Below are 18,692 nucleotides of genomic sequence, written 5' to 3'. Positions count from 1 at the left end.
CAGGGATATTGGCTTATAATTTTCTTTCTTTGTAGTGCCTTTATCTGGTTTCAGAATTAGGATAATGCTGGCCTCATAAAATGAGTGCCTTCCCTCCTCTTGAATTTTATAAAATAGTTTGAGAAGGAAAGGTGTTAGTTCTTCTCAGAACGTTTGATAAAATTCACCTGTGAAGCCATCTGGTTCAGGGCTTTGATTTTTGGGAGTGTTTGGATTAGTGCTGAGGTAATCTGTTTATTTAGATTCTTTGATTTTTCCTGATTTAATTTTGGAACACTGTATGTTTCCAGGAATTTATTTTGTCCAGGTTGTCTAGTTTGTTGGAGTATAGTTGTTCATAATATTTTCTTACAACCTTTTGTATTTCTTTGGTGTCAGTGGCTATTTCTCCTCTTTTATTTATTTGGATCCTCTCTCTTTTTTCTTGATGAGTTTAGTTAAAGGTCTATCAATCTTGTTTATCTTTTTAAAGAACTAGCTCTTGGATTCATTAATCTTTTGTTTCATTTTTTAGACTCTATTTTGTTTATTTCTGCTGTGATCTTTATTATTTCCTTCCTCCTACTCACTTTGGGCTTTGGTTGCTGTTCTTCTTCAAGTTCCTTTAAGTGTAAAATTAGATTGTTTATTTGAGCTTTTTTGTTTGTTTGTTTGTTTTCAGATAGGCCTGTAATGCTATGAATTTCCCTTTTAGGATTTCTTTCCCAGTGTCCCACAGATTTTGGATTGTTGTGTCCTCATTTCAATTTGTTTCATGGTATCTTTTAATTTCTTCCTTGATTTTTTCGTTGACCCAATCGTTGCTTAGTAACTATGTTTAATATAGCCTCAACCTGTAATCAGCAGCCCAGGTTAGGTTCCATAGAGTGGGGCAGAGTAATTCCTGCAGGCAAGGCTATTGCTTCTGCTCAGGCTGATGCCATTCGGAGAGGAGTGCTCTACATGAGAAAGATGGCTACTCTGCACTCCTTTTACCAGAGCAGGGTAAGTGGCTGCAAACAAAATTTTGGGTGCGGTCCTTTTAAGAGGCTTCCTGCATCTCCAGTCTTCTCTTCCTGGCAGACAGAAACCCTACTGCTTTTCACAGCTGGATGTTATCTGGGTTTCTTTCTGGTTCTGGTGCTGTGGGCTTGGGAACCCAGGTTAGGGTTTAGACTCCACACTTCTCAGGTTAATGGAGACCCAGATATGGTACCTGCCTGATGGCTTTGTGGGGTTTGGCTCATCAAAGGAACAATGGCCTCTGCCAGCACTTCGGCTGGGAGAAACTTGCCTCCTTTGCTCTTGCCCTGATGCTGGACACTTCAGTTTTTCCCTGTATGTCTCTGCTGCCCAATGCTAGAGAGCTCAGAGGGAGTGATTCTAAGTAAGTCTGTGTATGGGCCCTTTAAGAGGAACAGCCAGGTACTCTATACGCCGTCCTTCTCCCTCAGCCTCAATCCATGCTGGTTTTTACAGCTTGAAGTTATGGGAACTTCTCTTCCTGGCACTGGAACCCTGGGTGGGGGAGGAGGGGGAGCTTGGTGTGGAGTCGGGACCCCACACTCCTCAGCGGGGAACTCTGCAGCTGAGACATCCCTTCTGATTTTTATCTTCTACATGTGGGTGTGGAACTAGCGTATTCTGCATTTCTGCCTTTCCTGCCAGTCTTGATGAGACTTCTTTAATTCCCTAGTATTAGGACTTCCATTCAGTCATATTTCAGGCATTTATGAACACTGGTTGTTTTGTAGTTTAGTTGTAATTTTGATATGGTTGTAGGAGGAGACGAGTACCATGTTTACCTATGCTGGTGTCTTGATTGGAAGTCCTAAAAAATGTACCTAAACACACACAAACTCTTAAAATCCAATGCATTTTTAACTTTATGGTTGTACTAGGTCTGACTCCTATAATTGTGAGTAGAGTGATATGTAGATAGAGGCTAAACCTAGCCAGTTCTGCCTATGGACCTGCGGTATTAAACAATGATCTAAAAAGTCTGCATTGTTTTAAATTAGTCTAAGGATCATAATATATTCTTCACATATTTTTTTAAACTTGGAAGATTTCAATTTATAAATTATTGAGTACAATAGTTATAATAATGACCATTTCCAAAAATGATGTTACTATCTGAAAAGCCTTATGTTATAAATAACAGTTGAAAAGCTCTGGCAAAGTCTTCATAATGAAATAAAATATTCATAATGCAAAGTTGTTTCCTTTGAGTGCTTTAAAGATGTCATTTCATTGTCTTTTGACTTGTATAATTTCTCATGAGAAGTGTGCTGTTACTTTCTTTTGCTCTTCTCTGTGTCCTCTTTTTCTGATTTCAAGATCTTCTCTTAATCTTCTTGTTTCTAGCAGGTTCCCTAATCTGTGGTTAGATGTGTTTGATTTTTGAAAAAATTCTCAGCTATTTTTCAAATATTAATTCTGTACTCTACCCTTTTACTTCTATAGCAGTCCTATCTTCCTCCCATGGTATGCTACAAGTGAGACAGTACTAGTGCCCCATGTCTCCTGGAGATACCTATCTTTCCGTAGATTTTAGACTGTTTGCTCTGCAACTTCTGCTCACTTATGTATTCAGAAAAAGTTATGATTCAGTAGATTATCTGGCTTCTCTTGTTGTTAGGATGGGAGGAAATTCTTTCCCACTTTGTACCTCCCAGGCTGGAGCTGGAAGTGTATTTGAGGTATTTTGAAAAGTTTATACAATTAAGATATTTTTCTTCAAGGTGTCTTAGAAGTCACTATGGACCATTTGTTATAACTTTCGGTTACTTCTTATGGAGAAGAAGGTTCAGTTGATGTATTATTCTGGCATATATTATCATTACTTACAGATGTTTCTTCAGCATTGTTATCAATTATAGGTCACCAAACCTAATAGCTAGTAGCTAGCCATTTTTTCCCTAAGAAAAATCCCATATATTGTTCACGTAGTGCGGTCAAGAAAGCATGGTGACTACTTTCTAATTAACTATGTGATTTACCCATAAAATATATTTAGTATAGAAGATTAACAAAGGTTAACAGCTCATGAAGAGTTTGAGTGCCACTGGAAGTATTTTATTCCCATTTAGCACTTTTAAAGGAAAAAACCGCCACTCAAATAGACCTGAAAGGAAGCTGAGTTTATTATAATTTATTATTAGTTGCTATGCAAGAGGAAAATGTACTTGTAGCATACAGTCTCTCTTTAAAAGCTACGAGTGATCTTATAGTGAGTTTTGAGGAAGGGGAGGTTTTAGGGATTACTGACATTTGGAAGCACTGAAGAGACTGTGACTGATAGATTTGGGTGACTTTAACAATGTTCTGTGGTTACTAGATTATGAATTGGAAAAAGGCCAAAGAATAGTTAGTCATGTGCTTCCTTGACCTTGGAAAAGACACACTTTTTATTTTCACTCCATACTCAATTTAAGATAAAAGCAGTTTAAAATCATACATGGCTAATTTTTTAATTGTATTTCATATGCTGAAAGAGTTCTGGGAGATGAGTGTTGTGCAACTAAATTTGGGGCATCTAGTAATAAATGACACAGAATATCAATGTGCCATTTAGGTTTCTTAGCTGTAGTCAACAGAAATCAATGCTGGCTAGTGTAGGGGACAGGGGAAAGGGAGAATTGATTGGAGGGGTATGGAGAATCACAGAATCAATGAAAAGTTAGAGGACTATACTTTAAAATGAGCAAAAACCAAGTTAGTTTCAGAGGGGTCCAGAAGCAGGATGTGGAAGTCACAAAGCTGTCCTCTAGTAGGGACAAGATGCCCAGGATGGGACCACTTTTGTTGGCTTCACAGAATTACACAATTTTTATTCTGATGAGAAATTTTAAGATCTATTTTCTTAGCTACTTCAAAATACATAATACAGTATTATTCACTATGGCCAGCATGCTGTGCATGACATCCCCAGAACTTATTTACCTTATAAATGGAAGTTTGTACCTTTTGACCACTTTCATTTCCCTTCCTAGTTTTGGAGAATTCCCTACCACGCCAATTATATAGACTTGGTGAGATATAGTTCCCGAATTAAAATTTTTATTCAGTAGCAGCACTGGACAGGCCATTAGGCAGAGGTTCTGCAGCCAGAAATTCCAGTTCACTTCTTTCCTCCTCTCACGTTCAATAGAACAAATTCTCAAAATAAACATCTCACGTGTTCCCAGAAATGACTGATGCTATCTCTAGGCTACATTCATTCCGAGAAAGTCACCTGGAACGATCCCTGAATGGATGAACATATTGATGATCATCATATTATAAACTCATTAATTAAAAAAAACAATTTAAAGGACTTTTATAATGATAAGTATGTCTTAAATGAGTTTTTAAACCAATTAAACCATTTACAGCAATTCTGTTTGGAAGATGAGGAAAAATAGTATTGGCCTATTTGGAAGATGATTACTTCCAGAAATTCTACAGTGCTCACCCTCAAAGAGTCATAAGATCAGAGGGCACATGGTTGGGGAAAACACCCAAAGAATGTGCCAGAGCTTCCCTTGAAAAAATCAAAGCATAAATGTGAGAAGTTTGATAGAAGAAAGTCATACTATTTCATGATGCTAGCCTCAAAAGGATATGTAAGTGAAACTTGTTTCATATTCCAGGATGGGGTAAAAGTAGGTTTGCAGTTGTATGTTCTCAAAGCGCAGTTTATTCTTGTATTATTTAGTTATTATCATATTATTTTCCATACAGAAAACTGTAACCCTACTTTTGCCCCACCCTGTATTGAAATTAAAGGCAGTCAGTTGTTTTATTTTACTTTTCTCCAGCTTTACTGTGGTATAATTGACAAAATTATAACTCGATGGTGGGAATCCCTTCACAATGTACGGGTATTCTGAAGCATGATACAATGTATGACAAATCTATTGGTTTGTCTGACTACTTTACAAAACAGTGTTATTTTATTATGTGTATATAATAGATACGCATATATTTATATATGTACTTTATGTATTATGTAATATATAAATGTGGTCTCTATTCCAACTTTTTTCTGTTATCCACTTACTGTGCAATCTTCTTTTTTATGGGAGATAATTCTTCTTTATGGAATCTAAATATAGACTCTCCCAGCCAAGCTACTTAAGATTTATCTAAAGACAGTTTCAAATTCTTTCTGAAAAACAAGAACAAAAATTGTGTAATGCTCCAGCCACAGAGATGGCGAAGCAGCTCAGAGGTGTTGGGGCTAATATTCTGCCTAATGCAATCTTCCTGTTATCAGCTCATAATCAGCTCATCATCCTTTCAATAATGTAATATAAGTGGCTAAACCCCTAGAGCTGATTGTATCACAAAGGGATTACCCCCATCCCATTCTGGGAATTAAACCTACAGACAAAGAGCAGGCAGCTGGGCCGCCTGCATCAATTTGACGTCGGTTATTGGCTGAGTGCATTACTACAATCTGCTGCCATGGGACAGGATTGTAATCATCCTGGCTGTATTCTCAAGACCCTGTTTTTAAAATATTAACACCCACCAGTGGGCTTTAAGTACTCAATAATACAGTTATAGTCACAGCAACTGAGGGTATTGAAGGAAAGTGTAATGAAGCTGGAAAAGCTCTGGATTCGGCAAGAAGTGTGTGAGTTTGAAAATTGTGGATGGCGAGATGAATCCTGGCAAAGAACTGAAAGTATCGTCTATAATCACTTAACAGTGATGCCTTCCCCCTACTCAGCTTCTTAAGAACTTTTTTCTTCCTGTTAATTACCTTACCCTTTGAAATACCTGGTTCTGTTGGAAACTGGAATCCCAGTAAACAATTTCATTATTTTGACCATAACCATATGAACAAAACCATATATCCATATGAACAAAAATTTGTATATTAAAGGGTTTTTGCTTTGGAAATAGAATACCCAAGGAGATTTTCAGATGTGATCCAACCGTATTACATGATCAGAATTTACTAGTTGTAAGTAATTTACATGCTTGCATGCAAATATTAGGGCAGAATTTAAGATCTTTTTATTGCCCTGTGTGAGAATTTGAACTTCCAAATGCTGTCAATTTAATGCCTTTCCAAAATGTTGCATATATATACATCCTCTAATCATTTCTCAGTCTTAGTGCTTCCTAAGAAATTGCTTTGTCAAATGGGATTACATATTCAAAGGGACTACTACTTGCTTTCCCAGATAAAACAATTTGATGGTGCCTATCATGCACCTGGCAGCTAAACAGGAATCTTATTTCAATTGAACTCTGTATTGGCCCTGGAATCAGGGCCTTACACAATTTGACTTTAACACAATCAGTCAAATTACCCTGTTCCTAAAGGCCAAGGACCTGATAGATATTGAGTGAGTGCTAAACTAAAGCATGTTAAGAGTACCAGTGTTAATGAAAACAAAATTATATATAGTTCAAGAATGAATTTAGATATTCTAGAACAAATGTGTCTTTAGGTATAAAGTAGGCGGCACACTTTTTTTATTATTGATAGGCAAAGCAATAAATATTAAAGGATATGTAAAGCTAATCAAACTTTTCCTGGGACTGAAAATCTTTTGAAAACTACGTACCCCTAAAGCTAATTTAAGTCCTGTATTGAAATTGAAAGACTTGATATTTCATTCAAATTTTGTTACAATTTACCAGCTCAGGTGATGAATGTGAAAATAATTTTTTTCTTAAGCTGTTTAAAAATATCGAATTTGATTTAGAATTACAATTTAAAAGACATTCTAGGAAAGAGACACAAATATGTGCTTCAGTGACAGCAAGCTCACACCAATAATATCAAGCACAGTTTGCCCCTTCTTTCCCAGAATTCCTTTACTTTGTCTGGTTTATAAGGGATAGTCCTCAATTAGTGGTGCTATGCTTTCTCTTGCTTGGTAAGCATTTTTGGTCAAACAAGGAATGGCAGAGTTCCACAATTAGATCAAAAGATCAATCCTAATGTACCATTTTCTCCTCACCCTCCTGCTGTAATAAAGTGGCTGCAGCTCTCCAGGGGACAACTCAAAATCCTAGGACTGATATTTCTAAATTAGCTGGCTCTCTGACCTTGCTGGTAATTGCGTTAGTTTATCAATGTTCAACACAATTTATTACTCTCCAATATGTACCAAAGTGTTTATCTCTCAACACTAACAATATTAAAAAATCTAAACTATCTATTGCAGCACAAAGAGACACCCTTTCATTAGGGAAAAAACATAAATAAGTGGGGAGTGTCACGTGACCTGCTGTAGCACAGAAGAGTGAGTGGCAGGTCCCGAAAGGAAGCGGCAGCTGCCGCCCTCTCTGATTTGACACTGCTGTGTTTGTAAAATCTGGAAACAGAGAAATCAAGTTCTGTTTCCATTTGTGTGTGTGACAGAGGAATGAAATGGTGCTTTCTGAATTACTGAAGTAATGGCTTCATTCCAAGAAAAAATAAATGGCATTGATAAAGCCTTACCCTAGCGTTTAAAAGCAATGTCGGTCCTGATAGCGTATCACTTTGACTTTCAACATGCTGCACTTGGACAGGAAAAAGGATTAAGATCATGGGTTTTATTTTGGGATGAAGGAAATCAACCGCATTCATCCAATGCCTTGATCTTAATCATTTTATTACTCGCTTCTTAAATTTTGTGTTTGATGAGGAGAGTGAGCAAGCTGTGACAAAACTCAGTGTACATGTAGATAAACTAAAGGTAATGTCATATTGAAGTTTTGCGAAAGTAATGTCTGACTTTTAAGCTACCGTCAACAAGGAAATGTGGCATGACTGCCTATGAATGATGTTAATAACTTGCTGAAGTAGAAGCAGGTGTGATAAAGATCATGCTGTCCAACTTTAAATAATGGGCTGCCTCTTATCTACCCTTCTCCTTCCACCCAGCACTAGGCTTTTCTCTACCATTTCTTCACAGAAGGCGCAGAAGTTAAGAAGTATTCAGTCACATTCATCTACTCACCTACCCGCTATTTCCCATTAAGCCAAATCCCTGTGTTCATTCCTCACTCATAAGGAACGAGTTCCAAAGGCATCTCACACGGGAATAACACTGGTCTGAAGGCTCGCAGAGAAAGCGCTTATCTTAAAATCGTGGAGTCCTCAAATTATAGCTCATATTAGTACTGTTATTGTTATTGTACTTTATTAATAACTGTTAGGCCAATGTTCTTTCAAAAGCAGATTTGTTTTAATTTCTTTTGTTCACCAGAAGCTCATTTCACTACGAAGAATAAAACTCCTTTGGTAAAGGGACTGTTAGGTTGGCCTCCTCCCTGCAATTTACTCTAGAGTTTTCCACAGCACTTTAAAACCCGTACTTGGAAAATTTTATTGTTTTAATTACATGCCAAAGTCATAGAAATTCTTTTAGTTTTTAAAAATCCTCCACTTCTCTGACGTCCCTTTAGTGTTTGAGTGCTATTTATGCTACATTAACATCGCCAGCCAGAGTTAGGAAACCCCCAAAGTGTGTCCACTGTGTGCATTGCTCAAGCTAAAAGCACATGCAATCCACTATGTTTTAGATTCAGATTAACCACTCACTGAGAACCCAGAAGAAGCCACATTCTGTTCTACCCATTTCATGTGCACATTGTATCCTTTCTAATCACTTGTAAAATATACTAAATGAATTATTGTTCCATTTAATCTAATTTCACTCAGATGGTTGGACTAGCCTCATAGCATTTTGTTTGAAATGAATGACTACATTATTTTTAGTCAGGTAAAAAGAAAAGAGTTATTTTGAGCAATAAAAAGCTTTGTATTTTATCAATATAGCAATTTTTATAAATATAAAATACCTCCTAGGGAAAAAGGACTTCAAGCATTTATTGGCTGCCTACTATTTGCCCTCAGTTCTTTAAACATTGTCTGCTCTCCCCCAAATATTAATTATTTATTTTGTGACAGGCACTGTGCTTAGTACAGGGTATGTGAGGGTGAAAAAGGTAACGCTCTATGCATGTGAGGAAAGGTGGAAAGTGAGCAAGCCCTTTTTATGCAATATTCTATTTGACACAGAAGTGGTGAGTGCAGAGTGTCATAGGAACACACAGAATTGCTGGTCTGTCTATGCAGGCAAAGTAGAGTAGCCCCTCTTATCAGTAGGGGATATGTTGCAAGATCCCCTGTGGTTGCCTGAAACAGGGATAGTACTGAACCCTATATCCTTGTTCTTTTCTATACATACATACATTTTCACCTAAAGGAAGCACTTGCCAACTTCTCTTCGGCATATCCGGATTGCCAGCATCACTACTCTTGCGCTATGTGGCCATTATTAAGTAAAATAAGGGCTACTTGAACATCAGCACCCCAGTTCTGCAACAGTCTATTTGATAACTGAGTTAGCTACTACGTGACTAATGGGCAGGTGTGGAAAGCCGGGAGACGCTGGGTAAAAGGATGCATCGCGTCCCGGCTGGATGGCTAGAGGTTTCATCACACTACCTTTCAATTTAAAACTTGAGAATTGTTTATTTTTGAAATTTTCTATTTAATATACAGGGTCCGGCACAAATAATGCCCTTTTTTGTTACAAAATCTTTCATTACAAAATCATAAGCATGTAATTCTGTAACATAACACTATCACACTCAAGCACACCGCATGACATTTTAGGTGACATGTTCAAATTGCTGTCCTTCTTGTACGAGACATTCATGTGCCCTACCAACCACATTCAAGCAAGCCTTACTTCTGCTGGACCCTGTGCTCAGACTCGGGGTAACTGAAACCCCGGAAATCGAAACTGCAGATAACGGGGACTGCTGCAATACTAACATGGAGGTGCCAGCCCCTGGTTAGAGCCCTTCCCTTCACCCTCCCTCCCTCCTGTCCTCTCTGCCTCCCTCCTTCTCTTCTTCCTTCCTCCTTCCCCTTTTTCACTTGACAGGTTTATAAAAACTAGAAAAGCACTACCTGATTTTTATAACACATCTAATATAATACAGAGATACAGAGACCAAAGGTTAATAAACGCCTCATTATGGATTCCAAATAATGATAATTCTCTGAGGTAAATATAGAGAAGAGATATATTAGTTATTTTTTCAAAAAAAAATGGGATCAAACTCTACAGATTTTTCTGTAGGTTGCTTTTTTTTTAATATCTCAAAATTATCTGGGAGACCATATTAAAATTAAAAATCCAAAATAAAAATTGCTTAGAATGCTACCGTTTTCATTCGTCTCTGTCATTTTTTCCCATTTTCTTATATCCTTAGTTAGTGAGTACTACACCATGGACGTCTATCGCATAGAATGTACTTTCTCTTACCCTCTGTTGGAGGAGGTCATTGAGAGGGTGTGGCTGCCAGCCGGACCTGGGCAGTCAGAGGCTCCTCACCCGTCCCTGTTCTTGGAATGTACGTTCTGCCCACCGTTGAGACCATCCGGACTGAGCATGTGACCGAACCCCATTACGGTCTCTCTATGAACTCTGAAGATTCTGGTGGGCAGGTGTGGAGGTCTACTGGTCTTGCAGCCGCCCCAGAGAAGCCTTGTAAAGTCATTCCCTTGCTTGTTAAAACTGCCAGCTACCAACCTGGAGTGGTCTGCTTCTGTCTTTGGTTTCTCCTTGTTTTCTGTGTATGGAGGCCAGTGTGAGAGCCAGTATCTTGTCCCTGCCTTCTCTCCCTTCTTCCTCTCCTTGCCAGGTATGGTCTATTCTGAATCAGACATCTCTGCTTATACACAATAACTTACATGCATCCTAACAAACATATTCAAACATATTACTAGATTTTGTTATTGTAAATTATATAAAAGGTTGATTATATAAACAACATAATGCTCCATAATGGATAAAATAAAATTCATTTCACTCTTTCTTATGGGTGAGAGGTCTGGCTGCCATCTGATACTTCAAAAAATCTTGCAACAAACATCCTTCTACAATACATATGTCCTATGTACTATAGTTATTTCTGAAGAATAAATTCCCCCAAATGAAGATTGCTGGGTTGAAGTACTCGTGTGTACCTGCAGCTTTTGAGCATGGCCAGATTGCTCTTAGATTATGGGGACATTTATCAGCAATGTGACGCTCCTCCTTTCTGGTGTATTCATCAACACAGGATCTTATTGCTCTTGGTAATATTTGCCAATATAATGGGTAAAAAGGAGGTGTCATTCTAATTGTTTAAATTTCCTCAGCTATTAGTGAGGACAAGCATCTTTTCATGTGCCCATCTATCTATCCATTCAAGTTTCCTATTTATGTCTTTTGCCCATTTTTCTTTGAGTTGTCTTAAAAAAAATTAATAGAAGCTTCTTTGCATTGGTCTGGGCTTTCAGCTGATAACTATAGAAACTGCTGGTTTAGGCAGTCAGGAGTTTGTTGAGGACTATTGAGCAGTTCACAAAAATCAGTGGAAGGTCTTGAAAAACAGATTTCAGCCCTAGTTTTCAGGAACAACACACAGAACAGCATTGAAGTGCTGGCCTGAGGAGAAATTTCACCATTCCAGCAGTCACCTCTGGGGCACATCACTCCACCCGCACCTGCAAAATCAATTAATCTCGAAAGAGCCTGTGCCTTCAGGTGTTTCAGTTCTGGATCTTAAGACTCAGGCAGCTGCAGTTGTCTGAATACAGGTCACCTGGCTGTGGCCCAGCTGCAAGGGATGCTGGGAAAGTGGTTTCTGCGTTCCACTGTGTGAAGGTGGGTTAAGAATGTAGTAAGTGATCAAAATATAGAATATTCAAAAGAGTTTGGGTATCACCAATGAAATATCCACCACACTTTTTCTCTATCTTATGAGTTGCAAATATTTTTTTCTTAGTCTATATTTTGGTTTTGTTTCTATCTCCTGACATATAATTACAAGAAAGAATATAAGCAAATTGTTCTCTCTTTATTGTGCTAGCTTTTCTGTTTGCTTAAAAAGTTTTCTATCATTCCAAGGTTATATGAATATTTAAAATTTTTTCTTTTAATATTATTTTAGTTTTTAGCTTTAGACCTTTAATTTGTATAAAATTAATTTTTGTATATGTTATCAGTTGAATACTCTTTGCTTTTTTTTCAGATTCACTTCAGCACCAAAAAAAAAACTATCCTTTCTCCTATTGAATAGAAATGCCAATTTTATAACACATTAAGTTCTTATATAAATGAATATATTTCTCAACTCTCTACTTTCACTTTTCAATTTTATTCTTGTGCAGATCTATTGTTTTGATTGTAAGAATTTAATATTTATTACAGTTTTAGTAGTTGCAATTTACTTTATTTTAATGATTGTTCAAATGGTAGAGATTTTATTGCTATCTCAAAAATTTATTTTTTATATGACATTTAAAATAATTTTGCTCAGTTATAGGGGAAAAAATTAGGATCTGATTCAAGTTGCATTGCATTTGGTAGGGACGGACCATATTATGAGAACAGGTCTTTCCCTCTAAGGACATTGCCTGTCTCTCTATTCAGTTCTTTCCTTTCATCTTTTAATAAGATTTTGCAGCTTTCTTCATATAGGTTATGTACCTTTCTTGTTAATTTAATTCCTTGGTAAGATATAGTTTTTACAATTTTTGTGAGTAGACTACCATTTCAAATAATAATTGATGAATAGTTGTATGACAGAAGCCATTTATTTTTGTGTCTATATCACACATAAAGAAATCTTTCCTAAGTCTCTTATTACAGTTTGATGCTAGTTTCATGAGGCAAGTAAAGCCACTTTTGTTGTTCTAATATTTGTACTTTTTGCTTGATATTTTTAATTTTACTAAGTGATAATCTCCCAAACAATTGTGGGAAAAAAAGAGGTTGCTATCATCTCTAATTGTTAATTTTAGTAAAATGATATATTTTTTGTTTATTTATTTATTTAATTGTAAATTTTTAATGCCATTTATCCCCCTATACCTTCTTCCACCTCCACACCCCCCACAGTCACAACACTGTTGTCCATGAATTCTTTTTCTTTTTTGCTCGATCCCTCCACCCCTAACCCCCCAAATGATTTAAGTATATAATTATTTATTATGGTGTTTGTAGCTGTTTTTGGTAATAGTTTGTATCACCCTTAAGTAAATTCCTTCTATTCCTTTTTTATTTAAAATTCTTAATAAAATAATTGCTGAATTTTTAAAAGTTCCTGTTCAACATCTATCAATATGACCATATGGGTTACCTCATTTATTTTTTTGATATCATTATTTTATTGAATTATTCATGCATTTCTGGACTAAACCCTTATCTTCTTTATCAGGAATTAAATCGATGTGTTTTATTTAGAATCTTTATTTGTAGTATAAGGCAAATTTTTACTCACATTTTTCATTTTGTACTATTTAACAACCTTCCATATCCCATTAGTGACTTTTACTATTGTTTCCCCATTTTCTTTCCTTTCTAAAAAACTTTTTTTACTGAGTTTATTGGAGTCACAATGGTTAATAAAATTATATAGATTTTGTGTGTACAATTCTATAATACGTCATCTGTATGTTGTGTTGCATGTTCACCATTCAAAGCCAAGTCTCTTTTCATCACCATTTAACCCCCCTTTATTCTCGTCTACCTCCCCCCACCTCTCCCCCTTTCCCTCTGGTACTCACCATACTGTTACTTATATCTATTATTTTGTTTTTCGCTTAATCCTTCACCTTTTTCACCCAGCCACCATACCCCCTTCCCTCTAATTGTTGTAGTCTTTTCTCTGTATCCATGAGTCTATTTCTATTTTATTGTTTGTTTATTTTATTCATTAGATTCCACATATAAGTGAAATCACATGTTATCTGTCTTTCTCTAAATGGCTTATTTCACTTAGCATAATACTTTCCAAGACCATCTTGCTATTGTAAAGTGTAAGTTTTCCTTCTTTTTACAGCCAAGTTGTATTCTATTGTGTCAATGTACCACAGCTTTTTTATCCACCCATCTACTGATGGACACTTGGGCTTCTTCCAAATCTTGGCTATTGTAAATAACACTGCAGGAAACCTAGGGGTACATATATTTTTTTGAATTCATGTTTTGGGTTCCTTCAGATGTATTCCCAGAAGTAGAATTTCTGGGTCATGAGGCACTTTTGTTTTTAATTTTTTGAGGAAACTCCATACTGTTTTCCACCATAGCTGCATCAGTCTGCATTCCCACCAACAGTGCATGAGGGTTCCCTTATCTCTACACCTTCACTAACATTTGCTCTTTGTTGAATTATTTATGATAGCCATTCTGACAGATGTGAGGTGATACCGCATTGTGGTTTTAATTTGTATTTAGATGTGGCTTCCTCTGTAAATCCTTGGCTATAAGACTTCTGTTTAGCTAATTTTTGGTTGATTATTCAGGTTGTTTGGTCTATAATTTAGTTGTAATACCAGTTTTGTCCTGGGGGAAGGTGAGTGTAGCTTCCACCTACTCTGCTACCATCTTGGATCTCCCCATACCCCAGTTTTTTTCTTTTTTCTTTTGTTTCTACTTCCAGAGAATAGAAGTTAAATGGAGGGCAATTTTGTCTTTATGTAAGTAACTAGATTTCTTTAACAACAAATGAGAGATCCTTTGAGGTGTTTCTTATCATGAACTGACGAATATGAGTTTATTGTAGAAGGATTATTCTTCTGACAGGGAGATTTGAACTGGATGACTTCCAAGGTCTTATCCGACCCTGACACTCTTAAGTATAGAATTATGTATGGGTTAGGTTAGGTATGAAGCCTCCAGAACCAGATTCCTGGGTACGGATTTGAGCTCTAAGACTTGTGGCAATTTACCTAGCCTCACTAATTTTAATTTTCTTCATTTTTCCAAGAATGAACATCAAATTTAAAAAAGAAAACTATGTAGTTTTTTTAGCATAATGTTTTACACTTGATAAACACTTTGTAAATAATCGCAAGAAATTTCTTGAGGATGGAAACTTTTTGCCAGTTTCTCAAAAAGGACATTCTTTATTTAATTTTAAGATGTGGTTTGTGTAAGAAGAAAATTACTCTTTTAATATTATGGTGTTCCTCAAAGTATCTTTCTTTACGTAATCCTTAGTCTTTTAAAGAAAATCTAAATTCTTAAATGGTGTTTTTTTTTTTATTGTCTATTTGGGACAATAAAATTTCTGCCATGCACATATTCTCTGGGTGGTTCTAAACACTCTCTTGGCTTGAATTATCATCTCTTTGCTGATGACTGTCAAACAGCTCTCTCCCTCAGCTTCAGATATATCTACCTGCTAGATGTTCCCCCCAGAGGATCCCATAGGCACCTCCACCGCACTGTGCCCACAGTGAACCCACCACCTCTCCTAAGATTCTCTTCTTCCAGTGTTACCTGTCACAAGAAATGATGCTACTGTCCTTGCTTAAACCAGAAATATGGAGTCATTATTGACTTCTCTACTCTTTCTGCTCACCCCCACCTCTAATTCCCAGTTCTAAAATATTTCTCAAAACAATCTATTACTATCCATCTCCACCGACATCTTTCTAGTTTAAAAAAGAAGACCTCTTTTTTAGTAATTAACTACATTTTTGAAAATGCGAATCTGATGGCTCAAAGCTTACTATTTCAGAATCATTTTTTTTTTTTTGGTCTCAACCCTCCCCCTTTGTTCTCAGCCATAATTACTTTTTAGTTACACACTTTAGTTTCTTGGTTCGGTGGCTTTGCATACTGGAATTCCTAACTGGAACATTTTCCTCTTGTTTGTTGACTAACTTACTGCTCTTTATCCTTCAGGTCTCTGCTGAACAAAAACAGCACCAACCGTAATGTCAATGAAAACAATGATAATAATGATAGCAAACAGTTCATGTGGGCTTACCATGTGCCAGGCACTCTGATAACTGCTCCGCATCGTCTTCCTGGCAACCCTGGGAGACGAGAACTCTTTTCTTATTCTCATATATAAAGAATCTGAGGCTTAGAGACTTTATGTAATTTTCCCGAGGTCATGGAGTGTGCATGGGGAAGAGTTAGAATTTCAAACTAGGTCTCTCTCCCTCCCTGTGGAGCTAATTTTCTTTAGATATCATCTGCCCCAGAAAAGCATTCCTCACACAAGTGTCCCTTCTCCTTCATGTTCATCAGCACATTACACAGTCTCTATTTGTCTTAGTCCCTGGGGGCTGCTATAATAAAATACCAGAGGCCCGTTGGCTAATAAACAACAAACATTTATTTCTCATAGCTCTTGAGGCTGGAAAGTCCGAGACTGTGTCACTGGCAGATAAAGTGTCTGGTGAGGACACACCTCCTGGTTCATAGATACCTGTCTCTTCACTGTGTCACAGGACCGAGGGGGCTAGAGATCTCTATCTGGTCTCTTTTATAAGGGCACTAATTTCGTTTATGGGACTGCCACTCTTATGACCTAATTACCTTCCAAAAGCCCCATGTTTTAATGCCACCACATTGGCATTAGGATTTCAACATGTAAATTTTGGGGGGCGGGGTGCAAACATTCAAACCACGGCACTATTCTAATACAATTACCACTCTAGAGTGTAATCGCTTGTTTCATTCTCTCTGTCTCCAACTGTAAAAACAGGGACTCTTTGTCCTTCTATTTCCAGCACCAAGCGCCATACCTGGTACACAGCGGGTGCTTAATAAGCATTGGCTATAAAACCCAGGTGCCATTGGTGCTTCACTCATTTGGAGATCTAGCGGTCTTTCAGCAATTCCTTCTAACTCTAGCCATTATGTGTTCTTGGCACCTTCTCTCTCTGCTTCTGCATTGTAGCCTGCCACCTTGGTAAATCCCAAGTCCCATATTTTGCTATTTTTCTCTCAAAAACTCTGACCTCACCCGTGATTCCATGAGTTGGTTAATTTTACTAAAGCCTTGAGGGCTTTTAGGGAGGGATCCTGTCACTCACTCACAGACTCCCATCCTCTTTCTTTTCCGTGTTCCCCTTAGGCCCTGCTGCCTTGAAACCTGAGTCCATGGCTTTCCCTGCCATGTTCAACACGCAGGTAGGTATGACTTTTTATGACTTCCCAGAATTCCAATAATAAACATTTGCTATCCCATTATAGATGAATGAATGAACGAATGAATGAATGGAGGTGTAAATGAATAAAGAAGTCCAGGTTGAGGATGTGAGCTTAGACTTACATTATATGATTTTAATTCACCCTACAAAACTTTAAGGCTGAATCACTGAATGTATCGATAGACCACATCTGGCAAAAACATGTATGCTTCTCTTCATGGGCAATTGTATTTAGCTGTCTTTTAGGCACGGCATTAGAAGAGGGAATTGTTTGTTTTTTTTCAAGGTGTATGTTTATCTATTTTGGGCTCTGAGGCTGTGGGGAATGTGTCCTGTACTTCTCTGTGTCTGCACATGATTTAGCAAAATGCCCTGCATAGAGTAGGCACTCACTTAATAGCACGTTGATTGATTGAATAATTATTTCACCTATAAACACTTCTGTAGTACATTACCTGATGAGTGTCTATTTCAATATGACAATGGCTATGACCTTCGTGTAGTTCATTAGCAAATGAAAAGTATGCTCATTTCCATGGGAGGAAATGAGAATATAAAAAATGTGGTTCTATTTGTAGTGCCATTACTGTCTTACTGTTTGATTAAGAACAAATTCTTAACCTTTTAATGCTACCAGTTACCTATGACTCTGATTTCAAGGGCTACTGCAATACCAAAATCCTGGGGAGAATAATATAATAACCCTGACCTATTTGAAGGGATAAAAATAGGCCACAAATGAGGGAACTCATTGGCCAGAATTAATCAGTAGTAGAGGAGAGGTGATGTCTTTAGAAACAAACAAGCAAAGAAGCAAACAAGCAGTTTCCCAATCACAGTTTGTAATCATAACAATTCCCTGTGTGAATATCACCATTTTGCTGATAAGGACATAGAGGCTGAGAAATTTTAAGTTATTCGTGTCAACTCATATAACTCATAACAGGCCGCTATTCTTGGTCCACTGTTGTCTTTCCTCCCCCTACCTCCTACATTAACCCATTATTCATTGTTTTACCTTCTCAGTGTTGAAATGTCTGTGGTAGAAATGCCTAAAGCCATGAATCCCAGCTCATCAGGAAAAGGAAAACAGATTTACTCTGAACCGAAGGGGCAGCTGAAATGAGAAACCTGTTAATAATATCTTTGAACATTAGTTGATGTCCTGCATTGCACGCATGTATATGGGCCTCACTTTCCCTTTTTTGGGACTAGGCATCATGTTGTCCTGGGTGTAAGCAAAGAAGAGAGAGGCAAACTTCCTTCCTTTTCGAGAATTGCGGGTCATGAAAGGTGAGAAGGTTCCCCGATGGGCAAGGGGAGGAAGCACGTTCCAGGTAGTGGGCAAAGCAAGCACAAAGGCAGAGAGGCAGGTGGGTCTTTGCATTTCGGGGCTGTGAGCGTTTCGGTCTAGCTGGAGGGCTGAGGGCCATTGCAGAAGGAAAGGCAAAGGAGGGTGGAGAGACAAATTGAGGCAGGATCAAGGAAAATCTCAAACTGAGGAATGTGGCTTTAGCTGGGCTTTACTTGCAGGTGATGGAGAGCCAGCAAAGAGTTTTATGCAGGAGACTAGGAACTGAATTTGCATTTTGGGAACAATTTATTGAGATTAAAGAGAAGTGTGGATCCGGGGTAGGTAGTGGGGATAGGAGAAAGAATGGAGACTGCTGGAGTATAGGAAGCTCTTTCTGCGAATTGGAAGCTGAGACCAATTTCCTTTGGCAGTGGAAGATGTTATGTTATTAGTTTTACTCAATGATTTGAT

The sequence above is a fragment of the Pteronotus mesoamericanus genome, unplaced genomic scaffold, assembly GCF_021234165.1.
Source record: "Pteronotus mesoamericanus isolate MK-2021 breed Mesoamerican mustached bat unplaced genomic scaffold, CSHL_Meso_final contig_94, whole genome shotgun sequence".
Lineage (NCBI taxonomy): Eukaryota > Metazoa > Chordata > Mammalia > Chiroptera > Mormoopidae > Pteronotus > Pteronotus mesoamericanus.
The sequence above is the reverse complement of the archived record's forward strand: the minus strand, read 5'-3'. Positions refer to the sequence as shown.